Below are 24,314 nucleotides of genomic sequence, written 5' to 3'. Positions count from 1 at the left end.
CTGTTCTGCAATGAAATATGATGCTTACCTCACAGACAGATTATACATTGTTCTTAATACCAATAGGATTGTACGAAATAGTTATATTTTCTTTTTTCTAACTTTAAATTTTAAGTTGTTCTACAAAAATAATATGAGCAATATAAAGTTTCTTATTTTTTCTAAATAGGTGGTTTCAGTTAACTTCATTAAAGGCCATTATTACCTTACAATAGCTGTAATGCCTTTTAGCTCCCCGAACCAGCTAGTTTAACTAGTTACTGCCGAAGAATTGCCTTTTTACAGAACAGTGCTGGGATCTTCGGGAGAGGTGAAAGTTTTCTTTTTCTTGAGAGCTACGTAATTCAAGCAGTGGCAGACCAAACTCGGTCCTAAGCATTTTTTGATGATATCAGCCCTTTTGAGCAGGACGGATTTCGCCGCCGCTGGGATTATTTATGTTATTTGGCAACACTTGAGATGATTTACCGAGAGTAAATAGTTCATGGGACCCACATCAGGACGGAGACTTTATTGCATAACACGCATACGGACAGCTTGCCGGTGGATATAAGATGCAGGTTAGCTAATTGTAAGGTTACCCGGCCTTATTTATTGGTTTGTGTTTTGTATTCCTCAACCATTCGAGTAATCCATAATTAATATTTCAAATCCTGCTAATATTATTTTTTTAGAACGTTTGGACTGGCCTATTCTTTGGCTACAGTTTTGCCATATTTAATAGCTAAATTATCGCTGGAATGGGTTAAATGATAATTGTCGTTGACTTGGTGAGATTTGTATAATTGAGTGTTTGGTGTTTAAGTTTTAAATCTTGAGACGTTTATAATATAAGTGTAATAATTTTGGATGTTTTTCACAAATTTGGTTACGGTTTTTGTAGTGCCTTTCTCTCGTTCTTGTGCAGGTGACGCGGAATGGTCCGTTTCTGGGTGCACTTTTTATAACATCCTTAATTTGGAAGTGCAACAGATGTCTCCCTTATTGTTTTCGTTCCAATACCAAGACGAAGTGTACATTGGGGAGCTTATTTGTTGAGGTGCTGAAGCGATGTATCACGAAATATAGGTTATTCTTTTATATCTCTTGCATATTTTTTACTCCTTTAGACTTCAAAAATAAGATAGTATATAAAATTCTGCGTATGGCGCCCGAACAGGGACTTACTCGAATTAAAGCCGTTTATTTCTTGTTTTCGTCTTGGTGTTGGGTCCCCTCCCCTTGCGTGTTTACATTTTGTTTACATTTTTTCGAACGTTAGAAATATAAAAGTTTTGCATATTTTGAATATCGTAGAGTTTTGCGGTATATTATATTTGGTGGTATTATTCTTAATTTCATTTTTTGATAGCATTTTGGTGAATTAATTACCTCATTTTGTTGCATTTTGTGCATGGTTATTTAGAACCTTTTTGCCTTTTCTAAGTACATTTCTTAGTACACTTATACTGTGTTGGTGTATTTATAATTTTTCCTGCATTTTTTTTAAGGCAGTGATTATTAATTTTTTGACAGTGCATTTTTTATTAGCATTTATAATGTCGGACTTAAAGTTATAAATTGCACAGCGTTAAACCATCAGAGCCCGTGTAACTCTTGCTCATAACAAATGTAGTACATATGAAACGCTTAACAGCTCTCAGCTAGCAGTAACAGAGAAGAGCTTAGACGAGTACAAGATTGATCTTTCTAAATTAGATAATGATATTCAGACTCGTAAATTTGTTGACTCTCAAGAGTTTGATGAGGGAGATCTTGAAGCAGAGGTTGAGACATGTGAGGATTACATGTGTAAGATACAAGAATGTTTAGGTATGTTAAAATGTTTGTCATCTACTACTCCTACTCCATCAGGTAACAATAGGGTAGATGAGGCACGTAGTCTTTTGAAACAGCCAGTAGCGCCATTACCTAAATATTCTAGCACTGAGGGAGAAGATTTTTTAAAGTTTATAAGAGAGTTTGAGCTTACTACTGCTTCATACAGTTACCCTGATAGGGATTTGTTATTGTTGTTGTCACAGCAGGTTTCTGGTAATGCTAAGACACTTCTAAACTCTCTCGAAGTAGATAAGCAGACATACAAGGATGCGAAAAATTTATTAAGTGCTGCCTTTGCTTCTCCTGAGAATCTTAAATTTGAAACTATCAAGAAGCTGACTGAGCTTAAGTTAGGTTATAATGACGATCCATTTGAATTCATTTCCAAAACTAAAATGATTCAGGAATCGTTTAGGTCTTTATCTTTGAGTGTAGATGAGGTAATACAGTATTTTGTATGGAATGGTTTAAGCAGTGCTTTTAAAACTCATTTAGTTCATGTCACTGGTAAGAATAAGCCTTCCATTAAGGAAATTGTGGATAATTTTTTTACTGCAAATGAGCGTTATATGCAGCATAAACCACATAAAGTGAATAAGTCTAGAAGTCCTCAAAGGGGGAAAGAAACAAATAGTTCTAGTTTTGCTGCTGCAGTCAATACAAAGTCTTGTAATATTTTTGATAATTGCCCTTTGTGTTCGGATGCTGATAGACATTCTATTTCTCGTTGTACAAGATATAAAACTCCCCAAGCAAAGATTGATAGAATCTGTGAACTGAATGGATGGAAGAGATGTGCTGGATTAAACCACAAAGTAAACTCTTGTAAATTTAAGTTTATGAAGAAATGTTCTCATTGTTACGGCTGGCATTTTCAATTTTTGTGTACTCGTAGTTTTTCCGGTTCACATACTAATACAGCTGTTGACAATGTAAATAGTGCTAGTGCAAGTAAAGTGGAAGCAAGTAGTGGGGTTGTAGTTTTGCAAAGTTTAAGTTTTGATTCGGTGCTTCCCACTTTTTCATTTAACATCAGCCATTCCTGCTACCGTGCTCTAAATGATAGGGGGTCACAAAGTTCATTTGTAAGCGAAAGGTTGCAGGCATCTCATGAGTTTAAAGTCCTTCAAATGAATGTAAAATTAACTATTAAAGGATTCAATAAGCCTCAGTTATATCAAAGTAAACTTGTAGAAGTTCCTCTCCAACTCGGTGAGCATTTGTTTTAAAAATACCTGCTTTGGGTGGTTCTAATATAACGTATATTTGAAGTTGCCTAACCTTGGTAAAATTGTACAACATTTTGAGGATAAGGGCTATGTTTTAGCAGATTCATTTTTAAGTAAAGAGAGTCGGGAGATTGGAAACATTGAATTTATTTTAGGATCCGATGCAGCTAGATGTATTGCAGGGAGGGATGTATGTTTCGGTAATAGCTCTTCGTATATTTGTTCTCCTGTAGGTGTACTTTTGGTTGGTAATTTAGACAGTTTGTTAAATGATATATCGGCTCTGCCAACCTATGCATCTTCAGACAGTGATATGAGTAGTTTGCCTTTAGCACCCCCTGCATCCTATAATTTTGTATCGAGTAATATTGCAGAAAGTCATGCATTTTTAATTTCTAGTTTAGTTGAACCTCTCGATAACACAGATTTGGAAAATTTAGATTTTTCATTGGTTTCCACGCAATCTAATTTTTGTGTTTTAGATGATAAAGGTAAACTTATTGGGTCCAAACTTAAGCAAGCTAGTAATGAAATTTTAGAAGAAGAATGTGGAAAATACATATTTACTACGATAATCAGGTTTTATAATGAGAAAGCATTGAGGTTCATGATACCCTCATTAATTATTCATTGAATAATATCTCCCAAGATTTAGACGGCAGGATTGTTGTTCCTCTTTTATGGAACAAAAGGGTTTCACATTGCCTATCAAAAAACCAGAGATTGTCTAGGCAGATACTTCACTCTAATTTTGCAAAGCTTAAGAAGAATGGTCACCTTCAGCTTATGGATCAAACAATTAAAGAGCAGGTTAGGGATGGTATAATAGCTAAGGTAGATGATGTTCAGAAATATTTGGAAGAACATCCTGGATACTCTTTTTTTACCACATATGGGTATATTTAAACCTGATAGGGAGACCACGAAGTGTCGTATTGTATTTCTTAGTAATTTATTTTTGGGAGAAAAGATTGTGAGAAAAAGTTGAGCGTATCTCATAATCAAGCAATGTTTGCAGGACCCACCCTTAATCAGAAACTTTCTTCTGCTTTTTTGCATCTCCGATTTGGATCTTATTTATTATTATATGATTTGAAGAAGGCATTTAACCAGCTGCTCTTGAGTGACGTGGACCAAAGCAAGTTATTGTTTTATTGGTACAAGAACGTTGATAGAAATGATTATTCTCTTGTTGTGTACCGAAAAATGATTTTAAGTCTTAAGTTTTGGACTCAGATGCAGCCCTTTTCACTGTTCATGATTTCACCCTTTACTACATTTTGGTAATTATGTCAAAGAATGATCCTCCCATGTTGCAGGGTTTGAAGCATCTTATGTATGGGCTTTTTTATATATGGATAATGGAGCCATTTACTACTGATTCCATTGATGAACTCCAGTGGTCATATGATAATTTACCACATATTTTTTCTCCATACAAAATTTGAAATACAACAACTTTATACTAATCTTGTGGACCTGCAAAGTCAAATTGATCAGAAGTATGGGAACATTTCTAGTGAAGAAGTAAAACTTTTAGGATTAAAGTGGGATCGTGTAACGGATACAATTTACACAAATCCTATTCATTTAAATGTTGAAGCGAACACTAAACGTTCCATTTTAAAGTCATTGGCTTCTCAGTTTGATGTATTTAACTTTAATATGCCAATTTTGAATCGCAGCCGTCTTTTTATGCATAAACTTCAATGCGATAGGTCATTAGGCTGGGATACTAGTTTGTCAACAGATTTGCAACATGAGTGGAGAAACATTTGCAAGCAGGCAAATTCTGCACCAACTATTCAGATCCCTTGATTTGTTGGATCTAGAAAATGTAAATACAAATTAATTGCATTTACCGATGCCAGTCATCACTTTATGGTTGTGTTGTTTATATTAAGTGTATTGAAACTGGCAAATTAAGTTTGATAACTGCTAAAAACCGAATGGTTAATTTGCAATTAAAGAATAAATCTATACCTTCTTTGGAATTAAATGCCATAACTTTGGGTGTTGAAACTTTGATGGAGATTTACCGAGATCTGTCTGGTCCTTCTTGCATTAAACCTGTGGCTATAGTTGATCTTTGTCTTTATACAGATTCACTATGTTGCATTCATTGGTTACACTTGGCTGTGGCTAAATTAGACAAATTGCAAAAACGATCCACTTTTGTTGTCAATAGATTACAGTCTATTCAGAAATTGTGCGATATTAAGCCTGTTACATTTAAGTTTATTCCAGGTATTGATAATCCTGCAGATTGTGTCACAAGGTGTTTATCGTATAAGCAGCTTTTGAAATCTAATTTTTTGGTGGGCCCAAATCTTGATTTACTTAAGGAAATTGAGCAGGATCTTAGCGAAGTAGTTGTTCCAAATCCATTAGTTGAGCATAGCAGTAATAATATTGCAGAATCTGACGAACCTAGTTCAGTTTCTCCTTTGACTAGTTTGTCAGCTAATTTAGAAATTTCTGATTCTTTGTTGAATCCATGTAACTTTTCTAGTTTCCGAAAACTGGTTCTTTTGCAACGTAGAGTTCTTTATTATTTTCAGCTATGGAAAATTAAAGCTAAGATACCTTTTAATAAAAAACCTAATTTATTGGTAGAAGCCACATGTCAAATTATTAGAGATGATCAAAGAAGACATTTTTCTGATGTTGTTCTGTATTTCCAAGTTGGAGGTAAAACCTTAGATGATATTCCAACCATGGTATCAAAGTTCAATGTTTTTATGGATCAACAAGGAGTCCTTAGAGTTAAGAGTAAGTTTAAAAAATGGCACGTGAACTCCAATCAAGGATTTCCTATTTTGCTTTCAAAGAATAGTGCCTTAACAAACATCATAGTTAATGACATTCATGTTCAGCTTGCTCATTCTGGTTGTTATGCAGTCCTTTCTGAACTTAGAAGAAAATGTTTTTACATTCCATGCCATTTTTCTGTCATAAAGAAGTGTTTAAAACAATGTGTTCATTGCAAACGATTCAATGCTAGAACTATAAAGTTAAATCAAAGTCAATATCGTGAATTCCGGTCAAATCCTCCTCACACTCCTTTTGCTAATATTTTTATTGATCACCTTGGTCCATTTTATGTTAAGAAAATCAGCAAAAGGAGAAAGTATGGCTTCTTTGTGTTACCTGTACATGGTTACGAGCTATCAACCTTAAGATTTGTCATGATCTTTCTATGAAAGAATTTTTGCGTGCATTTCAGATGCATTGTTTTGAATTTGGAGTACCACAATTATGTATAAGTGATTTAGGTTCTCAATTTACTGCTGGATTTAATTTAATAACTGATTTTTTACAAGATCCAGAAGTTCAAGTTTATTTTGAAAGCAATAATGTAAAACCACTATCTTTTCAGCAATACTTTAAAGGTTGTAGTGCGTTAGGGTCATTGGTTGAGGTATGTGTTAAATTGGTCAAGAGACTTCTTTTTGGATCCATTAAGAATAATGTTTTATCATATTTTGATTTTGAATTTATAGTTGCTAATATCATTCATTTAGCTAATATAAGACCCATTGCGTTTAAGGAATCTTTAAGAGATATTTCTGACGAACTGCCTGAACCCATAACTCCTGAGCATCTTATTAGGGGATATGGATTAACCTCCTTAAATTTAATTCTTGATTTACATTACATACCATCCGAGGATCCTGACTATGAGCATCAGGTAAATCCTTCCACTTCTATACAGTGTCAGTATGCTAAATTAAGAAAAATTCGTTCAGAGTTATTTGAAATTTATCATGGTGAGTTTTTAGGAACATTAATTTCTCAGGCAGTTGATAGAAAGGGTCGTTATATTCCAGTCACTAACACTGATTTGCAAGTGAATGATATTGTTTCTTATTAAGGAAGTGCATACTAAACCTAATGACTACCCCATTGGCCATGGTAAAACAAATAATTAAAAATGATAACGGTGAAGTAACTGGAGCCGTAGTATTGAAGGGTAAATCAAAGGAGGTTGTAAAAAGACATGCCTCGACTCTTATTCCGATTTTAAAGGTTGACCCTGAGTTCTCTGATAGGTTAGTTGACACAAAAAAGGATGTTAAAATTATTAAACCTCGATCAAAAAGAAAGGCTGCTTTAATGAGTAAAAGAAAAACTCAAAATTTGTTTATGAATGATCTAGTTTAGTGGCTCGTGGTTTCCCCGGCCTGTAAATATTTTTATGCTAATTTTTTCCTAATTCTTCAGAATTTAGTTTTTGTATGCAAATTTTTTTGTAATTTTCTTTCTTGTTAAAAATTTGCATCCCTCTTGGTGGAGTGTACAAAATATTAGTTATATTTTCTTTTTTCTAACTTTAAATTTTAAGTTGTTCTACAAAAATAATATGAGCAATATAAAGTTTCTTATTTTTTCTAAATAGGTGGTTTCAGTTAACTTCATTAAAGGCCATTATTACCTTACAATAGCTGTAATGCCTTTTAGCTCCCCGAACCAGCTAGTTTAACTAGTTACTGCCGAAGAATTGCCTTTTTACAGAACAGTGCTGGGATCTTCGGGAGAGGTGAAAGTTTTCTTTTTCTTGAGAGCTACGTAATTCAAGCAGTGGCAGACCAAACTCGGTCCTAAGCATTTTTTGAAGATATCAGCCCTTTTGAGCAGGACGGATTTTGCCGCCGCTGGGATTATTTATGTTATTTGGCAACACTTGAGATGATTTACCGAGAGTAAATAGTTCATGGGACCCACATCAGGACGGAGACTTTATTGCATAACATCGCATACGGACAGCTTGCCGGTGGATATAAGATGCAGGTTAGCTAATTGTAAGGTTACCCGGCCTTATTTATTGGTTTGTGTTTTGCATTCCTCAACCATTCGAGTAATCCATAATTAATATTTCAAATCCTGCTAATATTATTTTTTTAGAACGTTTGGACTGGCCTATTTCTTTGGCTACAGTTTTTGCCATATTTAATAGCTAAATTATCGTGGCTGGGTTAAATGATAATTGTCGTTGACTTGGTGAGATTTGTATAATTGAGTGTTTGGTGTTTAAGTTTTAAATCTTGAGACGTTTATAATATAAGTGTAATAATTTTGGATGTTTTTCACAAATTTGGTTTACGGTTTTTGTAGTGCCTTTCTCTCGTTCTTGTGCAGGTGACGCGGAATGGTCCGTTTCTGGGTGCACTTTTTATAACATCCTTAATTTGGGAGTGCAACGGATGTCTCCCTTATTGTTTTCGTTCCAATACCAAGACGAAGTGTACATTGGGGAGCTTATTTGTTGAGGTGCTGAAGCGATGTATCACGAAATATAGGTTATTCTTTTATATCTCTTGCATATTTTTTACTCCTTTAGACTTCAAAAATAAGATAGTATATAAAATTCTGCGTAAGGATTCACATACAGTGCATCTGGTACTTTTGGTACTTTTATTATTATGTTAGAGCCATACCCTTTAGCTGCTGGTAACCTGGTCTGAGCTAGCCAAGGGCCAATCAAATGTCCCATTCTTTGGAAACTAAAAAAATGCACAGATTTTCACATTTGTGAGGGGGATGTTACTCCTCAAAATCTAAAAGGGGTGTTGTAACCTTCACAATTTAAGAGGACAAACTGTATCAAGATTTTATGAGTTTTACAAAACTTTCGACATTTCTCTATACATTTAATACATTAAAATTTTACTTAAATGTCTATTACTATAGACACTTTAAAGGCAATTTGTGTACTGATCTTAAAGAAACTGAGGACATAGAAAGAAGGGAAAACATTAACTACATAGAGTAAAAAAAATATTTAAAAATCCTACCTTCCCCAGTGGGATTCTGGGAGTACTGGAGAGCCTTATCCATCAATGATATTTTAGGATTAGCAACGATGAAACTAATACTTCCTATTAACATCTGACATGTTGTTACAACCTGGAGAAGTGAACAATAATAATGTCTGGTATGTGAGGGAAAATAGATTACAAAACAAGATATATAGGTATGTACGAAAACAAACTGAAATGAATACCTAATAATACCCAAGTACAATGTGTGGATAAGTGAAAAATTAATGCCAAGCTAGTGTTTAAAAGTCTACCTCTAAAAGATAAAACATAAATCACAACAAAATTTTCACTACAAATGTTTTCTGTGGCATTTACTATTCATACAACACAGTACCTACATTATTAATGATGACAGTACAGGTTTCATACACAAGTTTTCTTCAAATTTTACTTCGAATAAAGGATATAACAATAAAAAAATTTCTATGATGCTGATAGTGACTACTATAAAATGTATTGTACTCTGACCACTTTTCAATTCTTGCACTCCAATGTGAACTTATGATACTGCTAACAGAGACTAAAGAAAGAAAAAAAAAAAGGTTCCAAAAATGGATATGCCTGAGATGTATTGAGCTTTAAAAAGTCACATAACATAAATTCATTGACAGACATACATATCTGGAAATGAAATTAATAGAACATACATTTTATACATAAAATTTTGTTTATTGTAGAGTACCTGTCAACATTTTCCAAGGTCAAAATGTACTATTTTTTACCCCTGAAAAAAGGTGTCTGAAATTTATAGTGAATCCTAGAGACTGAAGGCTTATCCTAACCCCAGGGAAAAGTTATCTTTGTTAGATGGTAAGCAGAAGGCCTTTATATGACCTCTGAATGAAGTTATAAATAAAGCTTGTTTAACATATTTAAACAAAAGTATCATTAAAAACAAAAATATATATATATAGTCACATAATGTCACCCTATGGTAAACAAGTCTATGTACAAGTAGTAACCTATGTGTTGTATATCATTATTACCAGTATTTTCACTTCCCTTCAACAACCCTGACTTTAAGTAAACGTTATTAGCTAACAAAAATAAAACCACAGTATGTTAAAAGGGTTTACTAATAAATCTTACTTTCACAACCAAAAATGTCCATTTGGTAATTTTACAATTGGTAACACTGAGCAAAATATTTAGCGTTTGAAACAAAAAAATTTTTTTTTGTAGCTTTTAAAATCAAAATTTTCTTTATTTGTAACTTTTGAAATAAAATTTTTCTTTATTTGTAATATCCATTCTCACTTTAGCTCTCTGACAAATTTCATTTTTAGTTGAAGACTAAGTGGTAAAAAATTGAAGCAAATCCTTTCAATCATAAGGTGGCTATAAGCACTTACTTTATAATGGGGGCTTATGGAGTCAGCGCTCCCTTTAATTAGGCATCATCACATAATTAATGAAATGGTTAATCCATGAAACTTAATTTCAAGCTGTGTTTTCCCTCCTAAGAACCAAATTAAATTTACCAATTGTTTACTAAATGATGTCCAGAGAAGTATAACTGTTTGTGCAACAAAAACTTGTGCCTATGTATGAGAACATTTTATTATAGTACAATGAAAGAGAAGAATACCAAAGCATCCCCACAGTAATGTCAAAAGAATGACAGAAAATCGAATCAGTTACATTATAAACCTGAAAGCCCGATGAATTTTAAAGAATGATTTAACAGCTATGGCCTAAGAGTTCAAAATGCAGGCTATAAATGCTATACAAATTAATAAAAATTCACTAACTACAGAATTCAAATTCCTTAAAAGATAAAACTCACCAGCATCTGTGAATCTTGCTGTCCACGCTGTAGTAAATGTAACACTACAGTATAAGGGGGAGGGCATCTTGGATCTGGATGGGTTGCTATACTTGCAAGTGTCCGATACATTTGTGCTCGTGTCTTTTCACAAGAATATGCGATAGGCAAGCTTGCCCCACCAGATACAGTTTCTGCCAAACTAATAATATTTCTTTGCAATACCTGAGAAGTAAAAACATCTGATATGTCAAGATTATTATAATCATAAACATAAAAACTATATCACAGCCATTCTCAGATATTTATTTAGTAAAAAGTTCAACCCATAGCATATTCAATCAAAAGGTTTATCAAGAACTCTGGAGTATCACAATATTGCCAGACCCACCTCCTTAACTTTATGTAGCATAGAATGAGATGCATATATGAAAAGGGTCTCTGTTAAAGTTAAAGCTGCTTTTGTTACACGACCAAGAAGCTCTGACTGAAAGAATGGTCCACTTTGACTTGCTGCAGTGCTCTGATTTATTGCATAGCCTTTTTTCTTCTTTTTCTTTTGCACTGTTAATGACTGCAAGCCCTTGGATGGCATTTTCTGAAAATTTGTCAATCGTTAATCTCCTTCCATAAAATACTTAGTAAACCTGTCAACATTAAAAAAAATTAGGCAATCTTTCAGTACTGCTACAATATCATTAAATTTGGTCTATATCAATGTCATAAAACCTCATAAGAATAAATCTGATGAAATATCCATGATCTTAGTGCTGTGCTGCCTGTGTTTTTCATCATTCATGCACAGATTCCTTGTCAAGCAAACACAACCGTAACAAAAACACTGCCCTATTCTTTTGAAACAACCAAGTAAGTGTGAGGGAAGAAATACCCGAGAAAGACTAAAGTACCACAATTATTTAGGAAAGAGCATAGAATGAATTAAATTTAAATATTTATTTTACAATACAAATCAAATAACACTTAGGATGGAAAGCAGTAAAGGTAATAAAAATATCAATTAATTTTTGTGGACAGCAAGAGTTCAAAAGCCATAAAAATGGAAAAGTACAGATTTAATAAACTATTTTAAACTTAATTCAAATATAACTGATATGCAGTCTCACAAAAAGTATATCTAATTTCTCAAAATACTTTTGTTATATTTTTACATACAATCCTTTTTCTCTACACAAGCTTCAACTATCAAAAAAATATTGGTGTACACTGCCTACATCCCATGTCTACAGTCTGTACTGTAATGTAGATTGCAAATACGAGCAGCTTTGAATTTATCAATAAGTTTCTGTTGTAAATAATGAGTAGCTACTATGATAGAAATTAATTTAAAGATTATACAGCACATGAGATATTTACAAATTTTATATACAGTGGTACCTCGACATACGAAAGGCTCAACTTATGAAAAACTCGAGATACAAAAGCAAATACAAAGATTTTTTGAGACTCTACACACGAAAATAGTTCAAGTTACGAAAGGTTGCTGTAAAGTACCGAGATTCGCCCGGACCACCGAGAACAATTTTAAAACTCGCACGCCGCCAACTGAGTAAATTTGCCACCATCCTCCCTCTCTCCCATTGGTTCCTGATGCTAGTCACCCCATAAGATACTGCTCTCCTATTGGTCAGCATATACCCCTTGTGCTCTATGTATTCTATTGGTAAAAGAATGCTGTAAATTGAAAAACTTATTCATGCAATAAATTTAATAAAAAAAACATCAGGTAAAGATAGAATAAAGAATAGAAATGAATGGTTATTATACTGTTTGGTAGTTTCAGTAGTTGAAGAGAGATAATGAAAATTTATGGCTTACTGTGTGCTAGGAAAAGTGATTGCTTGGCGATGGTTCGGTACTTGTAAGTGCTGAATGTAAGCAGAAGTTTGGAAGTTTTTTTTTTGTTTGATTGTTTATTATAGTTAATGGTTACTTAATAATTATTTGAAATGAGTACATGCAGTACAATTAATAAAAAAAATTGTGAATTAGATATCATAAAATATAAAATAAATCAGACTGCTATCATCAAAGCCAACAAATACGTATTTTCTAGAATTCTTCTTCTTTTAATATCACTTATATGTTTCATTATAGCTGTCAGTAACTCGGTATCTCCATTAGTTAAAGATAGAATAAAGAATAGAAATGATATTGTCATGTTACAATAAAGTTTTATACATACTTACCTGACAGATATATACTTAGCTATAGACTCCGTCGTCTCCGACAGAATTTCAAATTTCGCGGCACACGCTACAGGTAGGTCAGGTGATCTACCGCCCTGCCCTGGGTGGCAGGACTAGGAACCATCCCCGTTTTCTAATCAGAATTCTTCTCTTCCACCTGTCTCCTGCGGGGAGGCTGGGTGGGCTATTAATCGTATATATCTGTCAGGTAAGTATGTATAAAACTATTGTAACATGACAATATCATTTTTATACATTCAACTTCCCTGCCAGATATATACTTAGCTGATTAGCACCCATTGGTGGTGGGTAAGAGACAGCTAACTACTGAAATAGACAGGTAAACAACATATGTTGTAGGTATTTATAAACCTTGGTTCCTACCTTATTAGGCTGAAGACTTCGCGGCTACTGCCTTGGAGTCTGCTTAGCCTCAAGAGCCTCAGCGAGATAATGATCTATGGCTAAGAGTTCTTGTGGGTCTGCCAATGGGGTCTCATCCACTTACTCGGCAGAGCCTAAAGGCCTTTGTCATTGGGTGCTATTCCACTAACATGACAATACACCTTGTTCAAGGAGCACAAAACCGATCCCGATCACCTGATCCTAACATCCATGTTAGTTCTAAGATTGTAAGGAGTTATCCCCGAACTCCTCACAAACAACCAAAAAACTCGAAACATAATTACACTTTCATTACAAAATATACAAAAAAAATTTTGTACTCCCCTACTAGTCATACATACCCTTGATCCCCTACCAGCAATGACACTCTGCTCCCGTGCGACAGTAGTGAGCTTGCTACTAGAAACCAAGCATATCTGACAAGAGGGTTTATGTACGATAAAAACACAAAATTAAGGATCAGTCTTTGCTCCAAGACCCAGTACTGTATCTGCTGATACAAAAGGACCTAGCGAGAAGCACTTCTCATAGGTCACTCTCACGTCCTTCAGATAATGAGATGCAAACACTGAATTGCACCTCCAATATGTAGTCTCAATGATATTCTTCAGAGACATATTCTTTTGGAACGCCAAAGACGTTGCTACTGCTCTTACTTCATGCGTCTTGACCTTTAGAAGACCGAAGGATTCCTCCGAGCAGTTTCTTTGTGAAGCGTCCGTAATAACGCTTCTCACAAAGAAAGCCAAGGCGTTCTTGGACATGAGTCGTTTGGGGTTCTTCACTGCACACCAAAGACCTTGTTGACAAGCTCCCATCTGCCTCTTCCTCTCTAAATAGTACTTAAGAGCTCTCACTGGACAGAGAGATCTCTCTATCTCTCTGCCTACCAGGTTAGATAGGCCTTTTACCTCAAAACTTCTGGGCCAAGGCTTTGATGGGTTTTCGTTCTTTGCCAGAAACATTGTCTGGAAAGAACAGATAGCAGCATCTCCTTTGAACCCCACTGTGGAATCCAGAGCGTGTAATTCGCTCGTCCTCTTGGCTGTAGCGAGAGCCACCAGGAACAAGCATTTCCTAGTGACGTCGCGGAAGGACGCGAGATGTAAAGGTTCGAATTTATCCGATGAGAGGAATTTCAGGACCACGTCTAGATTCCAACTAGGTGTTCTAGGAGTAGCTGCTTTCGAAGTCTCAAAAGATCTAATTAGATCGTGTAGATCTTTGTCGTTAGCAATGTCCAGGCCTCGATTCCTGAATACTGAAGACAGCATGCTTCGGTATCCTTTTATTGTCGAGACAGATAGGTGTGATTCCTCTCTCAGAAAGAGGAGGAAATCGGCAATATTCACTATAGAGGTACTGGAGGAGGACAGCTTCTGACCCTTACACCACCTCCTAAAGACTTCCCACTTCGACTGGTATACTCTTCTCGTCGAAGCTCTGCGGGCTCTAGCGATAGAGCCCGCAGCCTTGCGAGAAAAGCCTCTCGCTCTGACAAGTCTTTCGATAGTCGAAAGGCAGTCAGAGCGAGACCTGGGAGGTTGTGATGAAACCTCTCGAAGTGGGGTTGTCTGAGTAGATCGTGTCTGTTTGGAAGCGATCTGGGGAAGTCCACTATCCACTCCAGTACCTCCGTGAACCATTCCTGGGCTGGTCAAAATGGGGCTATGAGTATCAACTTCGTGCTCTTCGAAGCTACGAACTTCCTGAGCACTTCCCCCAGGATTTTTGAACGGGGGAAAGGCGTAAGCGTCCACACCCGACCAATCCATGAGAAACGCGTCTATTGCGAAGGCTCTCGGATCTACTACTAGAGAGCAAAAGGTCTCTATTCTTTTGGAGAGGAACGTCGCAAACAGGTCTATGTGAGGTCTCCCCCACAGGGACCAAAGACTTCGACACACTTCTTCGTGAAGAGTCCATTCTGTGGGAAGGACCTGGTTTCTCCTGCTCAGTCTGTCCGCTCTCACATTCTTGATCCCTTGAACAAACCTTGTGAGGAGAGTTATGCCTCTTTCTTCCGTCCAGGTTAACAGGTGTCTTGTCAACTGATAGAGGGAGAAAGAGTGCGTGCCTCCTTGCTTGCGTATGTAAGCCAGAGCCGTGGTGTTGTCTGAGTTTATCTGTATCACCCCGTCTCTGACTATCTGTTCGAAGAACTTTAAGGCTAGGTGTATGGCCACAAGTTCCTTGCAATTGATGTGCCAGGACACCTGTTCCTTTGTCCAGGTGCCTGACACCTCCCTTGCTCCCAGCGTCGCTCCCCATCCCGACTCCGAAGCGTCGGTAAACAACACTTGGTCTGGGTTCTGCAGGGCAAGCGATACGCCTTCGTTCTTTTGAAGCTGAGGGATCCACCACTTCATATGATCTTTTACTTCTTGTGGAAGTTGGAAGACGTCCGAGAGTTGACCCGTCTTCCAACTCCACACCTCTTTGAGGAAAAACTGAAGAGGGCGGAGGTGAAGTCCTCCCTAGCGAGAAGAACTTTTCCAATGAGGACAGGGTCCCTAGAAGGCTCAGGTAATCCCTCGCTGAGCTGTTCTTTCTTTCTAAGAAGCTCGAGATTCTCGACAAACCTCGAGCGATTCTTTCTCGCGAAGGATAATACCCGAAAACCCCGAGAATCCATCTGAATCCCCAGATAGACCAAGTTCTGGCTGGGGATCAGTTGTGACTTCTCGAGGTTGACGAGCAACCCTAGCGAATCTATCATGTTCCTTGTTACTTCTAAGTCCTCCAAGCACTGACTCTTCGACTTGGCCCTGATCAGCCAGTCGTCCAAGTAGAGGGAGATGTTATCCCCTCTAGGTGAAGCCATCTTGCTACATTCGCCATCAGGTTGGTGAATACTTGTGGGCTGTAGACAGTCCGAAGCACAGAGCCCTGAACTGAAAGATCTTGTCTCCTATCACAAAGCGAAGATATTTCTTTGACAAATGGTGAATGGGAACGTGGAAATAGGCGTCTTGCAGGTCCAGAGAGACCATCCAATCTCCTGGGCGAAGCGCCGACATTACAGAGGCGGACGTTTCCATACGAAACTTCTTTTTCTGTACGAAGCGATTCAGAGCGCTTACGTCCAGAACTGCCTCCACCCCCCCGATGCCTTTGGTACTAGAAAAAGGCGATTGTAAAACCCCGGGGAGTGTGGATCCTGCACAAGTTCGATGGCCTCTTTTTCCCACATTTGCTCCACCATTTGAAGGAGAGTCTTTCGCATTAACGGGTCTCTGTACCTCGCTGACAGTTCCCGAGGCGTAGATGTTAGGGGCGGGCTGTCGTCGAAGGGGATTACATATCCCTTCTTCAGGACCGACACTGACCAAAGGTCGGCTCCCCTTTGTGCCCATACTCCTGCAAAGTTCAGGAGTCTGGCGTCCCACTGTGCTTGGAGGAGCAACAAGTCACTTATTTCTTGAAGGGCCTAAATGAAGACCTTCCTCTCTTTTCAGAGCTCTTCTTTCTGGCAGGGGGACGAGCCGCTGCACCTCACGAAAGGGCTGCTGAGTAGGACGAGATTCCTTCTTAACCGTCGCCACTACCGGTCGTCCTTTCTTGGACGTTTGCGTAAGTAGGTCTTGTGTCGCCTTCTCAGTTAGTGAGCGAGATATATCCTTGACTAACTGAGAAGGAAACAGATGATCTGATAGAGGGGCGAACAGTAAGGCAGTCCTCTGGCTCGGAGAAACCCCTTTCGATAAAAGGGAACCATACACTGATCTCTTTTTCAGGAGACCAGCACCAAAAAGTGAAGCCACTTCACCCGAACCGTCCTGTACTGCCTTGTCCATGCAGGACAGGACGCTATGGAGAATTTCTGGTTCTTCAGAAACTCCGGATCCTTAGATTTGTTGGCCAGAACTCCGAGTGACCAATCCAGAAAGTTGAACACCTCTAAAGTGACAAAAAGTCCTTTAGAAAGTGGTTCAACTCTGAAGTGCTCCACGTCGCTCTGACCGATCCTAAGGAGTGACGTCTAGAGGCCTCCACTAAATTGGCAAAGTCGGCAATCTGCAGAGGCAGGTAGAGAAGACCCATAGTCTCTCCTGTCCCATACCAAATACCTCTCTTCCCGTGCAATCTGGAAGGAGGCATGCAGAATACCGTCTTTCCTAACTCCTTCTTCTTGTCCATCCAAGAATCTAAAGAATGGAGCGCCTTCTTCATTGATATCGCAGGCTTCATTTTCAAGAAGGCCGACGATTTAGCCGTAGCTGAGCTCGAAAAGAGCGAACGAGGAGAAGGAGGAGCCGCAGGACTAAGAGAATCTCCAAACTCTTGTAGGAGTAATGAGGCCAAGACTTTGTAACTAGAAAGTCCCTCATTAGCAGGAGGTTCGTCGTCAGACAACTCGTCTAACCCTCGATCAGACGAAGGAGAAAGTTCACGTTTTGAGGGAGAGTCCTTCCAAGACCTCCTATGTTCTGAAGGAGAGGAGCTCCTATTTGGCGAAGAGTCATAACCTCCAGGAACGAGTCCCCGACTCTTGACTCCTGGCTCTTGACTCTTGCCTCCTGACTCCTGCCTCCTGACTCCTGCCTCCTGACTCCTGACTCCTGCCTCCTGACTCCGGACTCCTGCCTCCGGACTCCTGGCTCCTGCCTCCTGACTCCTGCCTCCTGGCTCCTGGCTCCTGCCTCTTGGCTCCTGCCTCCTGCCTCTTGCCTCCTGGCTCTTGCCTCCTGGCTCTTGCCTCTTGCCTGGATGCCTCCACACTCTTGGCTCTGGGCTCTTGCCTCCTGGTTGACTCCTCACTCCTGGCTCTTGGCTCCTGCCTCCTGCCTCCTGGGTGACTCCTCACTCCTGGCCGGTGCCAGACGTCTGATTGTTTCATCCAGGTTCGTACCGGAAACCTCACCTCGGGTAGGAGTATCGATCCTGGAGGTAGATACCTCCATACGTCTGGAGGATCTTTTAATAGGAAGGGAAGTGTCTTTCCTTCTAGGAGGCTCCTTTGACAGGACTCCTACAAACGACGAAAATACTGTTCCTGCATCGCCATCATGAACCTCTTAGTAGCCTCCTCTTTATCCTCTTCGGGAGGAGGGGAAGGAGGAGGGGAGGAGTCCATAGCCTCCACCTCCTGCCTCCTTCTCACTCTGGTTGAAAGAATGGCTCTTCTTGCCTTCTTAACTCCCGATGGAGACTCCTCAGGGAAGTTTTCAGGGCTCGAGTCAATAGTCGGCGCCCTCCAACTCCTCTTGAGAGGCCGAGATCGATCGGAATCTCTCCAATCACGTCTCGGTGATGAAGATCCCGACGACGAGAAACACTTACTTAGGACGCTTTTACAATAGCGGTCCTTGGCAGTCTGGGGTGTCACAGAAACCGCCGAATGGCACCTGATCGGTGGGATTCTCCACAACCTCCTTTTGGCTTTCGACATTCCTTCTCCTCTGGGCATGTGAGCTTGGAAGAGGTCTAGACCTAGGAGCGTTGCTGAGCCGACCAGATGCCCCCTCCACTACACTGGGGACACTCATATCACTGTCCACTGACAAATCACTAGCCTTACCTTGTATGGCAGCCATTTTGTTTTCCATCACTTTGAAGGCTGCTTTTAGATCTGCAAGTTCTTTCGCTGGATCTACAGGTTCTGCAATAGGAGAAGGGGCTGCAATGGAAGGAGAAGTAGCAATACTTACCCTTGGGGAAGATCCCAAGCTTGGAATTAGTTCAGATCTAGAACTACTTAAACTTCTATGAGAAGCCTTCCTCACTCTTTCTCTTTCTAACTTTTTTAAATAATTAGTTAGATTCTTCCATTCGTTCTCACTCAAGTTCTCACATTCTTTACAAGTATTAGTAAAAGAACATTCATACTCCCTGCACCTCTTGCATACCGTGTGAGGGTCTACCGAAGCTTTCGGCAACCTCACCTTACAGCCTACATTCACACAACGTCTCACAACCATACCAGAGTCAGACATATTTAAAGAAAAATCCAAAATCAAGTCCACAAAACAGTCCACAAAAGCGTATGCCAATCCAACAATCCAGATACATCACCAAAAGTCGGTCAAGAAGATCAATTGCCGGTGAAAAAAGAAAAACCAATCGAGAGGAACCAACAACAATGTTGATGGTCCGGCGACAGAAGAATTCTGATTAGAAAACGGGGATGGTTCCTAGTCCTGCCACCCAGGGCAGGGCGGTAGATCACCTGACCTACCTGTAGCGTGTGCCGCGAAATTTGAAATTCTGTCGGAGACGACGGAGTCTATAGCTAAGTATATATCTGGCAGGGAAGTTGAATGTATAAAAATGAATGGTTATTATACTGTTTGGAAGTTTCATTAGTTGAAGAGAGACAATAAAAATTTATGGCTTACTGTGTGCTAGGAAATGTGATTGCTTGGCGATCGTTCGGTACTCGTAAGTGCTGAATGTAAACAAACGGTTGCAAGGTTTTTTTTTTGGTTTGTTTGTGTATTATAGTTAATGATTAATTAATAATTATTTGAAATGAGTACATACTGATTATTTATACATTTTATTGGCATATTCTAAGCTTTTAGCTTCTTAGGTTTAGATGTCAGAATCATAGACTAGGCTACAGTAGCAACTGCTAACATAGGCTAGGCTTATTGCTAAGGGACATATGCTAAAGTCCTAATGTATGCAGTAAAAATGGGGTTGAACATGACATGCAGTTGAATATTACTCAAGTATGTACAGTATTTTGCCTTTTTGGAGTCATATTTCTTCCGTCGGATCGGTGTTGTAACCCTAGAACATGTGTTGTAAGCCTGGAAATATAATTTACTGGGGTGTTTTTGTAGGGCTTGGAACGGATTAGGCATTTTACATGTAAAATGCGGTACATGTAAAATGCGGTTCAAGATACGAAAAACTCATGATACGAGCCTCGGAACGGATTAATTTCGTATGTCGAGGTACCACTGTAATTGTTCTGAAAACAGCCTTGTCATAAATTAACCATCAAGAAGAGTATAGTACTTGGTATCGAGACTGATGTTGATGATTTACCACTACCCTAAGAATAGTAAAAAATATGTATCTTTATAATATCTTACATCCAGGATTGTTACTAAAAACCATTCCAATCTAATCCCTTCCCTTCTTTAAAATTCTCCATTCCAGTCATGATTATTTTAATATCTGTCCTTTATGACCCATTGTCCCTTTTATTATGATTATGATGACCTACAGTTTTAGTCTGATCACTATCCAACTTCCTTTCTCTGTTGAAGCTGGTTTCACTCACATCAGCCTGCCCACATCCCTTATCTACTCTTTTGGTCATCTTGATAATGACACTAATCATTATTTCCTGTTTTATTAATCCAAACCTTAATGATTATCATCATTTTTGTATATAAAAGATTCTGGCCTCCTGGGTTGCTTTGACCTTGCTAGAGGCTGTGATCCCTAGCTCCACACTCAAGTCATTCTTGACCATGGGATCTTTCCCTCTTGGATTACTGATTCTCTTAGTAGTGAGAGGCCTTAAAATATAGCCTCTAGTCCTTCTGTACCTAGCTACCATTAAAGGATAAAAAAACAAGATTCATGTATTAAACAGACAGAGCTACATCTGTACTGACATATTAAAATCTGACTATAATATTGGCTTACATTTTTCATGTGTTTGACTAAGTGTGAATGTATAAATTTGATGAAAAACTTTATTTTCAAAGCACATAAAATAGATAACTAACCTTGTAACTGGTATAGCCCATATGAAATGATCCATGATTATCAGACTACAGTATTGAACAACCAACTGGGCAGGATAGAGTGCTGGACACTACAACCTACACCCTCCCTAATAGCAATTAAGAAGTTATCAGGCATTTACCATTCTCAAGACTCATCTTAAATTTGAAAGCTGAAATTTCAAGCTCAGTGGACAATTCTAATTTCTATATTACTGAACTATTTAAAGGCAAAAGTTTGTACTTGTGTATAAAAAACATTCAAGTAAAACCCACAAAATAAATGCACAGCAAATACTATAGACAGACTTTACTTACATAAATACTGTAAAGGAAGAAAAGCTACACATTGCCAATTTTCATTTAGCAGAGAGGGATACATATGGGATATTTAGAAAAAAGGAAACAATGAAAATTGGCAATACAGATAACTTAACATTATTCAGCTGAAGACAGATAAATCTACGTATCTGACACTGACAAATAAACATAACTTCCAAACCCCTACCTGCAGTGTAACCTGTTGATGTCTAGGCAGCATGTCTTTAATAATCAAATTAGCTAACACTTTAGATGGTGCATGACGGCCACGAGAAACCTGCAACACTGTGGTTAACAGAGAATATGCCATGATTCTGGTCTGAACACCACTTGCACACCATCCTGATTCATCATCTTGAGCAAAAGACATCTTGATTACTGAAACAAGGAGTTCACCTATGACCCCATAATAGATGTCAATACATTCTCCAATGCTGAAGGGGATAAAAAGCATTTCAGTAAAATAAGTTACAAACTGACAATGGTTTTCTAACTTGCAGAGAATAATGTTACCAAAAGAATATGCAAGTGGTGAACCTGGCAAAAGAAAGCTATGGTTATTTTTCAAAAATTTCATATAAAAAGATTTTGTTAACAATACAACTTGACTAGTTTTCCAATATATCATATGCTTGAAAATGCTCATAAAATACCAATTGTAATTGTTACATTTATGTAATGTTGGTAACAAGCCCCCTGCATTTCTTAAGACTCACTAATCACTATTCACATTTTATTTAATCAGGACTCCCATTACCTAAATGCAATTGTAGTTCTGTGAAAAACCTCTGAAAGCAAAAGGTTTTGTTTATGTTTTGCCCTTTTAATGTTATTATAAAATAAAACCACAGCTTTCCACAAATCAGAACCATCCCTCCATGAGGTACTTCATATATATATAAATCCCTTGACACTAACATTACATATACCTACTCAAATTATTTTAAAAATCACAAAAAAATTTGTTTTGCCAAAAGTTCATTACTTATAATTTTCTAAAACAACCCATGTCTTTTTCACATAAATCCATGGATCAAATGCATTTCTCATATTGTGTCTTAAATGTTCCAAGCATCATCCTTAGTTACTTATCAATCAATTAACTCAACTATCATGAAAACTGTGTTCAGCAGACAAAACTGCAGAACTAGTAGGAGGGCAAAAGTTATTATAAGACTAGGGTAGAAGGCCAAAATTCTACATATCCAAGGATGTTTCTGCATCCATGCACAACCCAGGAGAGTATTTGTGGACTAAGTCATAAATCAAGTCTATAGTAGCATAAAGGTTTGTAAAAGTACCATGGAATGACTGCTATTAACATTACATGTGGTAGCCAACAATCTCAGAGGACTAATTCTCTTGACTGTCATGAATGATCAGTAGAGTTGAAAATGAGGAGTCTGCAATCTCTTCCCCAACAGGCAACAAGACCCATCAGGACCATCTAAATAAGTAATAATCAAAGTATTTGTGTTAAAAACTAAAAGGTTTAGTGCTCAAAACTGGTGCGTGCCACACACTCTTAATTGTTCACTCTGCCATCTATTACACATGACTCTCCCACAGTAACCTCAGCTACTTAACAAGCAGCAGCTAAATTAGCTTTACTCTCAGCTCTGAGAGCTGCCTTCCTCTTCCTCTCTTTCAAAACTTTCTCAGACTGAGAAATAAACACTTTCCATTTATTTTCATCCCATCCCTGACACTCAGAACAAGTAAATTCTCTATTGCAATCCTGCCCCCTACACTTAATGCATTGAGAATGCGAGTCATAAATAGCCTTAACTAATCTATTTCTGCACCCTTCGGCTCAGAACCTAACTCCAGACAAACTAGTCTGACATGAGAGCAAAAAGCTACAAAAAAACTAAGCTAGATGTAACAAAGCCACACACAATGAAATAATTTACCCGATTTCAGGAAAAAATTGATGCAACCATCCAACAAGATGACGAAATGTCTACTAACGACCACTGATGTTTTTCAGGAGCCAGCAGAAAACGAATTGGAGTATGCTGTAACGTCATACCTGGTGATCTAAAAAGTGGGTGATACCTGTCACCTGCACTAGCGATGGCAGGGCTACCATGACATTTGAATTTTGGTCTGCCACGGTAAGGGAACCTATAACTATTAATTGCTTGGTAAGACACTGAAATAAAACTTGGCGTTATGTTAACTTCATGTATTATTTCCTGTATTTTTCATATTTTCATAGCTAACAAACCTGCAGTCTTAACATTAGGATAAATCTGGCACCCCTTAGCATAAATCTGGCACCAACTGAAAACCAGTAAAAAAACAATAAGAATTGTTTATGCAAGGAGTTGGTGACATCTGGCATCTGTCACAGCGATGCAGGAGGTAGCAGCCAGCGACCCAATCTCAACCCTGTGACGTATATATTAGTTTTCTTCCAGCCCAGGGTTAACTGAAAGAGGGGTGGCTACAGGTATGCAGTAAATGTTGAGATTAAGAAAACAGATTTGTTAGCTATGAAAATACAAATTAATTTAAAATTTGTCGTTTCTTCATATGCAGAACAAACTTGGGTCTTAACATCAGGACAGACTCATTTTTGGTGGGAGGTAAGAGAATCCTGAACCAATTGGAGGTTTGGCACACCTGGTCATACTTCCTGCATGAGAGAATTCTAAGGAAGGAGACCTAAGCCTCTGAGCTGTTAGATATATGGGTATCAAACAGTCAAACTACAGGGCAAAAATAATATAATGCATAGACTCACTGCATTTGAGGAAGTTAAAGAGCTACGTATATCTGTTCAGATAACAAACTAAAGTAGCCACCTATACGTGTTTGTTATCATTCCTCTCTCTCCTTGCTAGAGAAGGGTTTGCTACTGAAAGGTATATTCATGTAGAATATAAAATATTCTACCAGTAAGGCTACTTCATTCACCTGTATCCGGCCAGTTCAAGCATATGATGGATTCATCTTCTTACTGCCCAAAGGTAGAGAAGAAAGCAGGAAAGAAAAAGAAACCAGCCATCATTCTCACTTTCATACTATCGAAAAGAGACCAGCCATCTCAATCA

At 38.1% G+C, this 24,314-nt stretch overlaps 1 pseudogene; it reads right to left on the bottom strand.

Moving 5' to 3' along the window:
* The window catches only part of LOC135221818 (proline-, glutamic acid- and leucine-rich protein 1-like), a 119,888-nt pseudogene that overhangs the window by 14,045 nt on the left and 81,529 nt on the right, over positions 1-24,314 (bottom strand).

The sequence above is a fragment of the Macrobrachium nipponense genome, chromosome 3 (assembly GCF_015104395.2).
Source record: "Macrobrachium nipponense isolate FS-2020 chromosome 3, ASM1510439v2, whole genome shotgun sequence".
Lineage (NCBI taxonomy): Eukaryota > Metazoa > Arthropoda > Malacostraca > Decapoda > Palaemonidae > Macrobrachium > Macrobrachium nipponense.
The sequence above is the reverse complement of the archived record's forward strand: the minus strand, read 5'-3'. Positions and strand labels throughout refer to the sequence as shown.